This window comes from Camellia sinensis, chromosome 1, assembly GCF_055761805.1.
Source record: "Camellia sinensis isolate YWXY chromosome 1, ASM5576180v1, whole genome shotgun sequence".
NCBI lineage: Eukaryota > Viridiplantae > Streptophyta > Magnoliopsida > Ericales > Theaceae > Camellia > Camellia sinensis.
Window position 1 is genome coordinate 5,581,915 of NC_138961.1, and position 15,104 is coordinate 5,597,018.

The window sequence follows — 15,104 nt, forward strand, 5'->3', positions numbered from 1 at the left end:
CGTTTCTTGCCGCGTACTCCCCCTTTAGCTGATTGATCACTAGTTTTGAATCGCAAAATACAAGCAGACGCCGAGCACCCAGAAGATGTGCATTCCGCAAACCGATTAGAAGGGCTTCGTACTCGGCTTCGTTATTTGATGCTTCAAAGCCGAGCTTGACGGCCTGCTCAATTATTGCGCCGTCGGGAGCCATGATTACTACTCTGGCTCCGCTGTCCCGCTGATTGGATGATCCGTCACAATACAACTGCCAAATGTCACCAACATGAATTCTCCAGTTCGGCTTCGATCGAATTTCATTAGACTTGAAGTCAGCAAGACCCCAGTGAATTTGGCGACAAAGTTGGCCAGCACTTGTCCCTTGATTTAGGTTCTAGGTAAAAACTGAATATCGTACTGGCCGCTGCTCTCCCAGCTCTTCCTTTATCAGTACGGCACTGACGGCCTGGTCAGAAACTGCCAGATACAAAATGAGCGGATCACCTGCCGAAGGTGTTGTCAAGAGTGGTACTGATCGGAGGTAGGTCTTAAGGCCGTTGAAAGTGCTTTCGCACTCGACGGACCATTCGAAGTGTATAAAAGAATTGTCCGCAGCGATCTGTGGACCGACTGATGAACCTATTTAGTGCGGCGGCCATCCCCATCAACTTTTGAACCTTTCACTGAACGAGGGAAGCCGAGTTCCAAGATTGCTGTGATTTGCTTCGGGTTAGCTTCGATTCCTCGGTGGTTGACAATGTAACCCAAGAATTTGCCAGAGCCGATCCCAAATGCACATTTGGAAGCATTCAACTTCATTTTGTATTTGCGTAAAATGCCGAATGTCTCTTCCAGATCGGCTAGATGGGTTTGCTCTTCTTTGGACTTGACCACCATGTCATCAATGTACACTTCCATAGTCTAGCCGAGTTGTTCCTTGAACATGGCAGTGACCAGTCTTTGGTAAGTTGCCCCTGCATTCTTTAGCCCAAAAGGCATAACCTTATAACAGTAGGTTCTTCTTGGGGTGAGGAATGCAATTTTGTCTTGGTCCTCCAGATGCATGGCAATTTGATGGTAACCTCTGTAAGCATCGAGGAAGCTCATACGCTGATGGCATGCCGTCACATCTACAAGTTGGTCAATTCTAGGTAGGGGAAAGCAATCCTTAGGGCAGGCTTTGTTCAGGTCCGTGAAATCAACGCACACTCGCCAAGTCCCATTTTTCTTCTTCACAACCACAGTATTAGAGAGCCATGTAGGGTAGGTCACTTCCCTGATTGCCCCGGCGTCAAGCAGCCTGTCAACCTCCTCAACAACGGCCACAATGTGCTCTGCGGCTGACCGGCAGCTTTTCTAAATGATCGGCTTGCATTTAGGGTAAACATTCAAACGGTGTTGTGAAATGAACAGATCTATACCCGGCATCTCGTATGGAGTCCACGCAAAGACATCAAGGTTGCTGAGAAGGAAAGAAATTAGCTGCTGCCTGTCGGCTTGATTTAAGGAGGCGCCGACCATGAAGAACGTCTCTGGGCTTCCATTGATTTCAGCTCGATCTAGGGCTTCCGTGGCCTTTTCACTTGGGAGCCACCCAACATCGTCGAGGCTCTCCTGATCCGGCACCTCAATGGAATTCACTTGCAAATCTTTTGGCGTCTTTCCAGCAATGAGATAACATGCTTGTGCTGATTTCTGGAAGCCACGGATTCGCTCAATGTCGCGTTCTGTTGGGAAGCGTAGCGGTTGATGATAGGTACTCGGCACGGCCTGCATGGTGTGCAACCAATTTCGCCCCATGATGAGGTTATACGGCAACGGCAGCTTAACGACCAAGAATTTCACTTCCACTATTTGGGAGCCCGCTCGAACGGGTAGTGTGATTTTTCCCAATGGGTATTCTAGATTGGTGTTGAAGCCGAATAGTGGATAAGGTGCCGGAGAGAGATCTGATTCGGAGAAGCCGAGTTTGGTGAATGTCTTGTAATACATGACTTCCGATGTGCTCCCTGGATCAATGAGTACACGCTCAACGGTGAATCGGTTTACGCGTAACTCAATTGCTAAGGGATCGTTATGGGGGAGTGCCACTCCGACCAAATTTGAATCGTCAAAAGTAATGCTCGCAGCTTCATGGGGCCGTTTAGCTGGAGTGAGTTGATTTTGAGGATCGAGATTCGACTAAATCGTATGCACCACGGATGACATTGGTAGGCTGTATATCATGTGAATCACGCCAAGTGTAGGTGAATCTGGTTCTAAGGCTATTACTTTGGTTGAGTTGCCTTTGCAGACATACTGTTGTAGTCGACCATCTTGTACCAATTCCTCCAGGTGATCCTTCAATGTGTAACAACTCTCAGTATCATGGCCGTGATCCTTGTGATACTCGCATCGCCTATCCCGTCTTCTTGTTTCGGGAGGTCCCACCATTTTGGACGGCCATTTGAAGAACGAAAGATGTTGGACTTTGGACATAACCACGCTGATCGGCTCTGCCAACTCTGTGTATTTCTTGTCGGTGCGCCTTGTGCGCATGCCATCGACTTGCAGTTGTTCATTTGCTCGGTGGGGGCATTGGTCGCTCGATCGGCAAGAATCCCATCTCTTGTCCCGTTTAGCCCGATGCAGCCGTTCGGGGCTCTGAGGTGGTACGGAACTTATCGACTGAGCCATTTCGAAAGGGGCTATCTTATTGGCCACGTTTCTGGCTTTGACCCGCAAGACATCGTCCTCCACTTTGCAGTATTCATCAACTTTCTTCATCAACGACCAGGCTGCTTTGGGGGGTCGTCTAGTCAAGGAGCTGCGGAGAGCGCTGTCAGGATGCAAACCCATTTTGAAGGCGGTGATGGCCATGAAGTCATTGCAAGCGCCATCAACAAGATTAAAGCACTCCCAGTAGCGTGCCGAATACGCTTGTGATACCCCTGTTCCATGGTATGCTAATTGGTCATTAATTTGAGTATGATTATGTGACTAATATGATTCATTGTGCCATTATGTGAATATATGTGGTTTTGAATTTCTATCTGTTCACCGTAGGAATATCTGTTTGATTATCTACTTTGAAAATTAAATTGAAGGCCTTATCGGCTATAGAACCCGAAATTGATTGCGCCATTATGATTAGCGTAATTTTTAGAGCCTACGGTGAAATTTAATTAAAAATTGATTCGGGTCAGATTAAATTGATTTATTTAATGGCTTTGTGCTCAAATTGTTAATATTTGTAATTTTGGTTAGTGGGATTTGTTGTGTAAGAGCATTACACCTCTCATTCCCTCTTGTATCTTCACTTGGGCTGATCAAACTCTAAGAAAGAGAGAGGGGCCGACTGTTAGAGAGAGAAAGGGAGAGAATTGTGTAATTTTTTACTCAAGCTTGGGAATTTGAAGTCTAGTTCAAGAATTAACCATAGATTGGGCTTCTAGGTAAGCACTGATTCTTGAATTCATGAGTTTAAGGTGTAATCTTGTGTGTTCAAAGTTAATTAATGGTCAAGAGCATATTTTGAATTTGTTTTGTTGAATTGGAAGACCATATATGCATGCATGTATGTAATTGTTTGGAATTTGCATAATTGAGCTTGAATTACATTATTCATGTTGCAATTTGGTTGAAATCCATGTAAAGTTGTAGTTGAAGCTCATGTATAATCACCATTGGTATCATCTAAGCTGAGAATGGGAGCTAGACATCACATGCATGTACAATCCATGAAAATAAGAGCTTTGAATGCATAAGTGTGTATGTTAGAATTGAGTTTGGTGTCAATTTGAGCCATGCATGTGTTAAATCTTTGAAATTGAGCTCCATGATGATGTGTTTTGGTGTTTATACCATGTTAGTACAAGTATGTGTGGAATTGGAGCTAAAAAATGCATGAAATGTTGGTTGAGAGTCGAATTTGAACTCAAGAACACAATCTGGGAAACCCAGAATTTTGATGTCCGCTCGAGCGGGGTAATGGCCGCTCGAGCTGGAAATACGTGCTCCCAGTACTTTTTGCAGACTTGGTGTCCGCTCGAGCGGGATATTTCACGCTCGAGCATGGAGCTTTGTAGACAGGCCTTCCGCTCGAGCGCCCTATTTCACGCTCGAGCTTATTTTTCATGCAACCAGTACTTTTGCAGGTCCGCTCGAGCGGGGTAGTCCACGCTCGAGCGGGGACCCTGTCTTCTGAGATTTTGTTTTCGCATTCTGTGTTTCATTTTCCGTTCCCTTTCACTTACAAGCACTCTTAGGCATGTGTTAAACATTGTAAATGAGTTAAAGAGATAAGAATAAAGCCTAAAGAAGAAAATGTGAATTTAGAACGGATTGGATTGTTAGTGACCCTTTTGTGTTCATGGAATGTGTAAGGTCGAGCTCCAGGGAAAATCCGCAAACCGATCACTGTGAGTAATATCTGAAATATGTTATTGTCCAATTGCTTACTTCTATGTAAGTTTTGTAAAGTTAATTAATGCTGAATGGTGGACACAGTTTGAAATGAAAGTCTGAAAGGCTTAAATGCCAGTTTGATATGAAAAATCTGAGAGGCTTAAATGCCAGTTTGAAATGAAAGTCTGAAAGGCTTAAATGCCAGTTTGATATGACAAGTTTGAAAGGCTTAAACGCCAGTTTGATATGACAAGTTTGGAAGGGCCAAAGGGCCAGTCTAATACGAAAGTTTGATAAGACCAAAAGGCTAGTTTGATATGAACGTTCGAAAAGGCCAAAGGCCAGTTTGACATGAATGAATTGGGCCCGAGGCCGTCTGATGTATAATGTTCCAACGTATTTACTTTATTTGATATTATTCACTGGGCTTTCGCTCACGCTCATTCATGTGTTTGTAGGTGAGCCAAGAGAGGTCCAAACCCAACCCCAGTGAAGTCTGCATGGAGCAACTGGGTTTTTGGAGAGTCAGCCCATGTGTCTCACGCACGAGACTCGCCATCGTCTTTTGTCATTTTGTTTTATGTTGTCGTGTTGGCGAAGTTTTTGTATACGTCTATGTATAGTTTTCATGGGTTGACTTAACTTTTGGACTATCCTGTTTGTACAGAACTTATGCTACTGTATTTCAGTTGTGAGTTATTAATGTATATACATGTTTGGTTGTTTGGATGTGCCATGTATGCACAGCTCTAAGGACAAAGTTTTGAACTGCTTCCGTTTGGCCCCCATTTTAACTCTGTTAAGATACATTTGTTTTGGTTTGAGGCCGTAGATAATCTCATGATTACTGGCCGGTTATGTCTTTAACCCACGGGGGCGGGTTCGGGTCATGACAACCCTCTTAGTGTTTCTCCTGGATAGATCTGCATTGCCCAGAGAGAGTCAGCTTGTTTCGGCTGGACCTCGTTGGTGATGAATCTGGCCCTGAAGGATTTTTGTAATTGATGGAAGCCCTTGATCGAAACCGGCTCGAGTTTATAATACCACCTGACAACCAATGGTCCCAAACTGCTGGGAAATATTTGGCACATGAGGGCCTCGTCATCTGCATGCAATGTCATGGCCTGCTTGTAGTGATGGATGTGATCGGTGGGGTCTGATTTTCCATCATAGAGAGTGAACGACGGAGCTTTGAACTTTTTGGGTAGGACCGCCCTTGCGATTCGTCGTACAAAGGGATCATGCTGGTCTTCTTCGTCTAAACTGTTTTTTCTTCGCTTATGCCTTATACGTACAGTCTCTTCAGAAGAACTGGTAGCTTCAATTCGACCCTTCTTTTTGGGCTCCGGGGATAATAAGTCAGACTTACTGTCAGTGTCTTGTCGTCGGGCTCGAGGTCGTCGACCACCAGCCCTCAGAGGTCATTCCGGATCTTGGCATACAGCTTGTTTGGACTTCGCTACTTCCAAGGCCAAATCCTGACGGAGATGTTCGTTCTCAGCAATCATGTTCTCCAACCTCTGTTTGTTTTGCTTTGCTTGCTCCATAATCGCTTGCATTGCCTCTTGTGCTGATGTCGAGGGTGAACCGAAATTCAAGGCCCTTCTTGCGGCAATATTCTCTGGCCCAAGCATATTGCTTGGAGTGGTTTCATCTTGCGGTGTAGGGTCGACAGTGACTGTCGGAGGATCTTCCATCACGCCCGCCATGAATGTGCTTGAGTATTCCCACAGACGGCGCCAATTGTGGGAGAGTGGTTTGGAAATACTCTTCTGATCCTGGGAGACGCTCGCGATCCTCAGCTAGTCACCTGAAAATGAATAAACACTCTGGTCGGAGGTGCCGGAATTAGCACTCCGACGGGCAAGTCAGTCTCTACTCTCTAGATTACTTGTATTTTAAGTTAAGCGTAATGATTCTCACATCCCTTTCTCTGACTGATGATCCCATATTTATCGTGTTCTCTGTGGGCCTTAGGGCTAGGCCCATCCTCGATCCTTTACATGTACTTTTACTCGACCTTTGTTCTACTGGCTGGAGTGCCGGTTATTTTATTCGGCTCTTCGATTGACTAGGATCAATGCCGAATAGAGGTTACGTTTCGAACCAGACGAGTCCATTCGTCCCTATTGATCCAGTTAAATTCGGCTCCCACAGTTTGTTATTCTTTTTTTATTAAATTGATGAGTTACCAACCAAATAATTCTTTAAAAAAAAATTTAAAAAAAAATTGTCTGTTGACCGGTTGACCAGCCAGACTTCCAGGCGGACATCCGATAGCACTAATCTCCGTGTTGTAGCGATAAATAGTACCTCACTAATCATAAATTAGCAAGATACTGTAGCGAGACTGATGGACGTCCATTTTTTATGAACAGTATCACTAGTTTAGCTAAAAAACGATTTTAGCTAGTTTGATGTGAATGCTCTAAGTTGTGCTCTATAGAATGCAGGACATTGTGATTATAAAGGGATTTATCACATGGGACCTGTTCAGAGGGTTCAAGAAACGTTGTCGAAGTGTTCACAATGTGTCATTAAGTGTTCGATATTATAAATTTAACTTTTTAAGTAAAACAAGACGAAGAAGGGTCGGACACGCTTTTAGGAGTGTCAGAAGAGTCTTAGTGCTGGAAATTTGTGTTAATGTATATAATAAGATAGTGGCATGTATATAATATGATAGTGGTGTTGGTGGCAGATAGTGGCATGTATAGAATATGATAGTGGTGTTGGTGGCAGATAGTGGCATGTATATAATATGATAGTGGTAGATAGTGGTAATATATAATATGTAAGTGGCATATAATGGGTTATAATGATGTTTGTAATATCTCCTATATAAGGAGTGTCATTTGGTCTTTTAAGATAAGAAGTTTTGAATATAACAGAAATATATTCCTTCTTCCTCATATTTTTGGAGTTCTTCTTCCTCATATTTTCTAAGTTGGTATCAGAGCAACAAAAAACACAGCAGCCCTAAAACCATCATAGCCATGTCGGAAGTCACGTCCGAAACCACTTCAACCCCTGCCGCTGCCATTCCGGTGAAAACGTCCAACTCTCACTCTGTACAAATCACCACCATCCACCTAAATGGTGATAATTTTCTCCGCTGGTCACAATCTGTCCGGATGTATATCCGTGGGCAAGGAAAGATCGATTACATCACTGGTGACAAGAAGGCTCCTGCTGTTAATGATCCGCTGTTCGACAGTTGGGACGTTGAAAACTCCATGGTTATGACATGGTTGGTCAATTCCATGGAGGAGGATATAAGCTCTAATTACATGTGCTATACTACTGCACAAGAGTTGTGGGATAATGTTAGTCAGATGTATTCTGACCTAGGAAATCAATCTCAAGTTTTCGAATTAACTTTGAAGTTGGGAGAGATTCGTCAAAGAGATGATTCCGTCACCAAATATTTCAATTCGTTGAAAAGGTTGTGGCAGGATCTTGACATCTTCAATACATACGAATGGAAATCGGTTGACGACTGCAACCACCACAAGAAAACTGTGGAAGACAACCGTATTTTACAAGTTTCTTGCCGGCCTCAACATTGAGTTCGATGAAGTGCGAGGAAGAATTATTGGCAGACCTCCTCTCCCATCCATTCGTGAAGTATTTGCCGAAGTCAGAAGGGAAGAGAGCCGAAGGAGCGTCATGCTTAAGAAAAAAGGTACTGGTGAATCAATTGAAATTTCTGCTTTAATTAGCGATGCTGCGGCCAACAAGGCTGCTAATTACCAGCGCAGGTTTGATGATAAGCCACGGGTCTGGTGTGATTTTTGCAACAAGCCTCGCCATACACGCGAAACGTGTTGGAAGATCCATGGCAAACCTGTCAACTGGAAAAGCAGCAAACAAGGAGAGAAGAATCGTGGCTTTCCTACCGCTAATGAAGCCGATTCAGGTCCCTTCAACAAAGAGCAGATTGATCAACTCTTAAAGCTGATAAAATCCAACTCCTCATCCGGTACTCCTAGTGTTTTGTTGGCACAAACAGGTAGAAATCCTAAAGCCTTCTCTTGCCTAAACTTCTCTCCGTGGATCATAGATTCCGGTGCCTCCGATCACATGACTAGTTTTTCCCATTTATTTAGTACCTATTTCCCTTGTTCTGGTCATGACAAAATCAGAATAGCCGATGGTAGTTTTTCACCTATTGCAGGAAAAGGATTTATTAAACTAACTGAGAAAATTAGTCTCAATGCTGTTCTTCACGTCCCCAACTTAGCCTGTAACCTTTTGTCTGTCAGTAAACTATCTAAGGATTCTAATTGTCGTGTTACATTTTTTGAATCCCATTGTGAATTTCAGGACTAGAACTCGGGGATGATGATTGGGCGTGCTAGGATGCTTGAAGGTCTTTACTACTTTGATGAAGTACCTGTTAGTAATAAAAAAGCTCAGAGCTTTAATAGTACTAGTTCAATCTCTGTTCGAGAAAAAATAATGCTATGGCACTATAGGCTAGGACATCCTAGTTTTCTTTATCTGAAACATTTATTTCCAGAATTATTTAAAGGGATTGATTGTCCTTCTTTTCATTGTGAAAGTTGCATTTTTGCAAAATTTCATCGCTCTACTTATTTGCCAAAACCTTACCAGGCTTCCAAACCTTTTTATTTGATTCATAGTGATGTTTGGGGCCCTTCTAAAATCACTACTCTTTCTGGTAAAAGATGGTTTGTTACATTTATTGATGACCATACCCGCTTATGTTGGATTTATTTGATGAATAAAAAATCTGACATGAAAAATTTATTCACAAATTTTTACAATATGATTGAAAACCAATTTCAAACCAAAATTGGTATTTTACATTCTGATAATGGAACAGAATATTTCAATGAGCAGTTGGGTGAGTTTTGGGGAAAAAAGGGAATTTTTCATCAATCTACATGTCGGGATACCCCTCAACAAAATGGCATTGCAGAACGAAAAAATAAACATTTACTTGAAGTAGCACGTGCTATAATGTTTTACATGCATGTTCCTAAATATTTATGGGGTGAAGCAATTTTAACAACCTCTTATTTGATAAACAGGATGCCTACAAAGGTGTTAACATACAAAACACCTTTTGATTGTCTCAAAACTTTTTTTCCTGACACGAGGTTATTTTCTGATTTACCCGCCAAAGTTTTTGGATGTACTGCCTATGTTCATGTTCCCAATCAATTTCATTCAAAACTTGACCCCCGTGCTATAAAATGTGTTTTTTTGGGTTATTCCTCAAACAAAAAGGGGTATAAGTGTTTCGATCCTCAAACCATGAAATTTCATGTGAGTATAGATGTGTCATTTGTGGAAACAAAATCCTATTTCCCCAACACTTCTCTTCAGGGGGAGACAAGTGGAGTAGAAGACCATTTTTGGGATATTTCTATCCCGCTCCCCAATGTCATTTATCCTACACAAAAACCACATCTGTCTGATAATGATCACTTAGGAGAACCAAGTTCTATGGTGCCTAGTCAAGAAGATTTTTGTTTAGGGGGAGAAGTACTACAAAATGATCTAAATTCTGAGCTTCAGGTTTATACTAGGAAGCGATTTCATCTGAGAAATAATAACCCGAATGTCCATCCTAATGACCCGAATGTCTACCCGAGTTCTGGCATCGAAATTTTAGGTAATCCTATTCCTTCTATTTCCGACCTTGATGTTCCTATAGCAATTAGGAAAGGTGTCCGAAATTGCATTAAACATCCTATTGCAAATTACCTCTCCTATCAAAGACTGTCTAAAAACCATAGAGCTTTCACATCTAGGATTTCACAGTTGTTTGTTCCAAGGAATATACAGGAAGCATTGGATGCTCCGAATTGGAAATTAGCAGTTATGGAGGAGATGAATGCTTTAAGGAGAAGTGGTACTTGGGGGATAGTTGATCTACCCAAAGACAAGAAAACAGTTGGGTGTAAATGGGTGTTTACAATAAAATGTAACGCAGATGGAAGCGTTGAGAGATACAAGGCGAGACTGGTGGCTAAAGGCTTCACTCAAACTTATGGGATCGACTATCAGCAGACGTTTGCTCCTGTTGCTAAAATAAATTCCATCAGAGTACTATTATCTCTTGCAGTAAATTCAGATTGGCCTCTACATCAACTTGACATTAAAAATGCATTTCTCAATGGTGATCTTGAAGAGGAGTTGTTCATGAGCCTACCGCCGGGATTTGAGCAGAGACTTGGAAGCGACAGAGTATGCAGATTGAACAAGTCATTATACGGACTCAAACAATCACCAAGAGCGTGGTTTGAACGCTTTGGGAAGGCAGTTATCAGTTGTGGCTTCTCGCAGAGTCAAGCAGATCACACAATATTTTATAAACATTCAAAAAATAGTAAAATTGCAATTTTGATTGTTTATGTTGATGACATCATTTTAACTGGGTAATGATGAAGCAGAGTTAGCAGCCCTCAAAGAGAAACTCGCAAAAGAATTTCACATTAAGGATCTGGGAGCCCTCAAGTATTTCCTCGGAATGGAATTTGCAAGATCCAAGGAAGGTATATTCGTTAATCAGAGAAAATATGTTCTTGATTTCCTTGGAGAAACAGGTATGCTTGGTTGTAAGATGGTGGAGACTCCGATCGAGCCTAACTTGAAGTTACAAGCTGCTAAGGCTGAAGAAGTCAAAGAGAGGGAACAATATCAGCAACTTGTAGGGAAATTGATTTACTTGTCGCATACGCGGCCTGATATTGCCTTTGCAATCAGCATGGTCAATCAGTTCATGCACTCACCAGGGGCAGAGCACTTTGAGGCCGTTTATAAGATCTTAAGATATTTGAAAGGAACTCCAGGGAGAGGCTTACTGTTCAAGAAACATGGACATCTTCAAGTTGAAGTATACACAGATGCAGACTGGGCAGGAAGTGTTACAGACAGAAGATCAACATCCGGATACTGCTCCTTTGTAGGTGGGAACCTAGTTACATGGCGGAGTAAAAAACAGAATGTGGTAGCTAGAAGTAGTGCAGAAGCAGAGTTCAGAGCTGTTGCCCATGGAATCTGTGAAGTAATGTGAATTAAAAGAATTCTTGAAAATTAAAGCTTTCTCACCCGACACCTATGAAGGTCTATTGTGACAACAAAGCAGCTATATCTATAGCTCATAATCCAGTTCTACATGATCGCACAAAACATATAGAAGTGGATAAACATTTCATCAAGGAGAAAATCAATGCTGGCATAATCTGTATGACCTACCTTCCAACAGGTGAACAATTAGCTGATGTGCTAACGAAGGGACTACACAAGAAGCAATTTGATAAGCTGACTAGCAAGCTGGCTATGGAAGATATCTTCAAACCAGCTTGAGGGGGAGTGCTGGAAATTTGTGTTAATGTATATAATAAGATAGTGGCATGCATATAATATGATAGTGGTGTTGGTGGCAGATTGTGGCATGTATAGAATATGATAGTGGTGTTGGTGGCAGATAGTGGCATGTATATAATATGATAGTGGTAGTTAGTGGTAATATATAATATGTAAGTGGCATATAATGGGTTATAATGATGTTTGTAATATCTCCTATATAAGGAGTGTCATTTGGTCTTGTAAGATAAGAAGTTTTGAATATAACATAAATATATTCCTTCTTCCTCATATTTTCGGAGTTCTTCTTCCTCATATTTTCTAAGTCTTAGTGTTGAACATGACATGTTTTCTCCACAAAAGTGTCCATGGTTCTTAGGTTGGAATAATAGCTTTGTGTTTCTTGGGTTATGTGTCACTTCCAAGGAATGTCAAATCAGAATAAAGAGCACCATCAAGTTTCACCCACTTCCTTTTCACTCTTCTCACTTTATCACCATCGTCAACAATTGGTTTATCACGAGCACTTTTCTTAGGAGCAGTTGCTGGAGTAATAACTTTGAGGGTATTTGGCGCAATTTATTTGAGATGCACATCATTTAAGAGGTGCAACACAGTCAATACAATAGCTGCCCCTTGGAGATTTCGGTCATATTTTAGCTATGTTGAGGAGGGGTTTTGAGTAATAAATTTGAAAATGGTCGGTTGTATATGTTTGTATCAGTAAAGGATAATTAAGTGACACAAGTAGGTTAGCGGGCTTTTGAGACCACACTATTTCTATGTTGATATTCCCCTCTTCAAGTGATACAAGTGCTCCATCTTGAAATGGTGTTTTCCTATGCTTCTTTCTGGTGCACCAAATATGTTACTAATAGCTAAGGGTGGAGGATTCATACCCTTTAGCATCCATGGAAAAGAAAACTAAAACAAAAGAGAACAAAGCTGGGGAGGATGCTCTACTAATCAGGTAGGAGAGCAAATTATCTTTTAATGTTTTGATTGATATTGATATATCTATTGTTAAAGGCATAGAGAGGGCTAAAAAAACATTAAGGAGAAATTTTGATTGCCATCTCATTAATAAAGAATTGTGTAATTAATTGGACCCGCAGTCCTCTATCCTATATATATATATATATATATATTGCATAAAATTTTAAAGGTTTGAGTGGTGAATTAATTGTGTTGTTGGTGACTAGTTCGGTGTGGGTTTCGAGCAGCAAGTGTGTGCGTTTTAGGAGTGTGGTGGGTTTGTAGTGCATTTTGGCTGAGGCCAAAGATGCTCACCATGAAAAATGAACATTATTATTAGCAAATAAAAAATTTCAGACAATATTAAATACTTGACATTTACAAAACAAAAAGTATCTACAAAATAAAAAGATAAAAATTAATAACATATACTAAATACTTTTAGGGACAATCACAAACAAAAAAAAAAATAAAAAACCTCAAGTTTGAGCCTTGTATGTAACAAAATAAACTATGCCTTTTAATTTTATCAATTTAAACCCAAGTCTTTTGATTTCTTTTCAATTTAAATCATTCGTCTATTTTTGTTAAGTAAAATCAACAAAAAAATAATATTTTAGTCATTAAACTCATGTTACATAAAATGTCTAAAATATACTTTTTATTGAGTTTAATGACTAAAATACTTGATTTTTTCATTGATTTTACTTAATAAAAATAAACAAATGGTTTAGATTGAAAACAAATCAAAAGTTTAAGATTTAAAATGATAAAATTAAAAACTCAGAGTTTATCTTATTACAAGGCTCAAACCTTTGAGTTTTTTTTTGTAATTTCCCCATACTTTTATCACACCGATCATAGCCATATTGGTCATAGCTAACACCAAAATGAGTCATCGAATACCAATTTGATCGTAATCAATGTCATTATAATAAGTCGTAACTAAAACCACTTTTACAAATAATCAAATATAATAATGAGACTTAACCAATTTTTATTTAATAATTTGTTAGCATCACCACCACAATGGCTCATAACTAAAACCACAATGACTCGTAACCAACACCAATGTAGACCATAATTAGCATATGGTATACATTATGGGTGTGTTTGATTGGGGGGATAAGGGGGGGGATTATTTACTGTGCGAATTGTAATCCGCATAGTAAATCCAATCCGATGTTTGTTTTTTTTTTGTCCGCCGGACATGGAGTCCGGCCGGACTCCTTATCCCTCATATGGGGGATTATACTATCCTAGGGGGGGTGTGGGACAATTTTGAGGGGATTATTTACTGTTGGAATTAGGTAGTGAAATGGCCATTTTGACCCTCTACGATTTAATTATGTATTATATTTAGTAAAATTCAATAAAATTTAAATGTCTCAATTTAAAAATAAAATAATTTTATTTAACTTTCTATTGATGTTTTATTTATTTTTTTTTAAATAATTTCTTATAGATATTTTATTGATGTTTTATTTTAAAATTTTATTTATATTTTATTTAATTTCATTATTTAAATGTTAATAGATGTTTTATTTAATTTCATTGTTTAATTATTATTATTTTAAAAAACAAATTTATTTAAAATTTTAATTAAAAAAATAATATAAATTTTTATTGATATTTTATTTATTTATTTAATTTTAAAAAAATAAATTTATTTAATTGTGTAAAAAATAAAATAAAATAAATTTTTATTTAATCTAGCTAAAAATAGTTAAAATATTAAAGATATGTTTAATATTACTATTACTTAGTAAACAATTGAAAAAGGGTAAAATAGTCTTTTGTTCATTTATCCTATCCAGTCCGTCCAATCAAATATTGGATTCACTAAAAATAGTCATTTCCAGACATCTAATCCCATGAAAAAACAAACACAGGATACATTTCCAATCTAACCAAATAGTCCGGGGGATTTACAGTCCCAGCACTCAAGTCCGATGGATTCTAATCCCCCCTTATCCTGTCCGTTCAATCAAACACACCCTATGTATTGTATCATGACCTAACTAAAGCTTTCAAAAAAATTGAGATTTTGGAGAGGCCAACTCTTTACAAGTTACAAAACCAAATATGGCATATTTTACAAGAATTTTGAAATGTATAAAGGGGCTTGGAAAATACTCGCCAAAAGTTCGATAGATTGTCTCATAAGGATGTAGCCTTACTGGTATTGGCAATTTGCAATCATTAACAGAGTTGTATATGAATGTATATGTGAGTATACAACAATAAAAATAAACTGAAAAAGTCATCAGTTTTCCTTACGGGGTGTGGTTGAGAAGGCAAGAGAGGGAGAAATGAAGAGAATAGGAAAAACAGAGAGAGATATGAGCAAAGCGTTCAGTATGTTGAAAAATAAAATTGCTAACATCATCTACTTTTGTTAGTTAACGGTTGACTAACAAAGG

The 15,104-nt window shown here is 39.6% G+C and overlaps 1 long non-coding RNA gene across 2 annotated transcripts in view; it reads right to left on the reverse strand.

Annotated features, from left to right (window-relative positions):
* The window catches only part of LOC145791199 (uncharacterized), a 36,209-nt gene that overhangs the window by 12,481 nt on the left and 8,624 nt on the right, over nt 1–15,104 (reverse strand). The window lies entirely within an intron of this gene.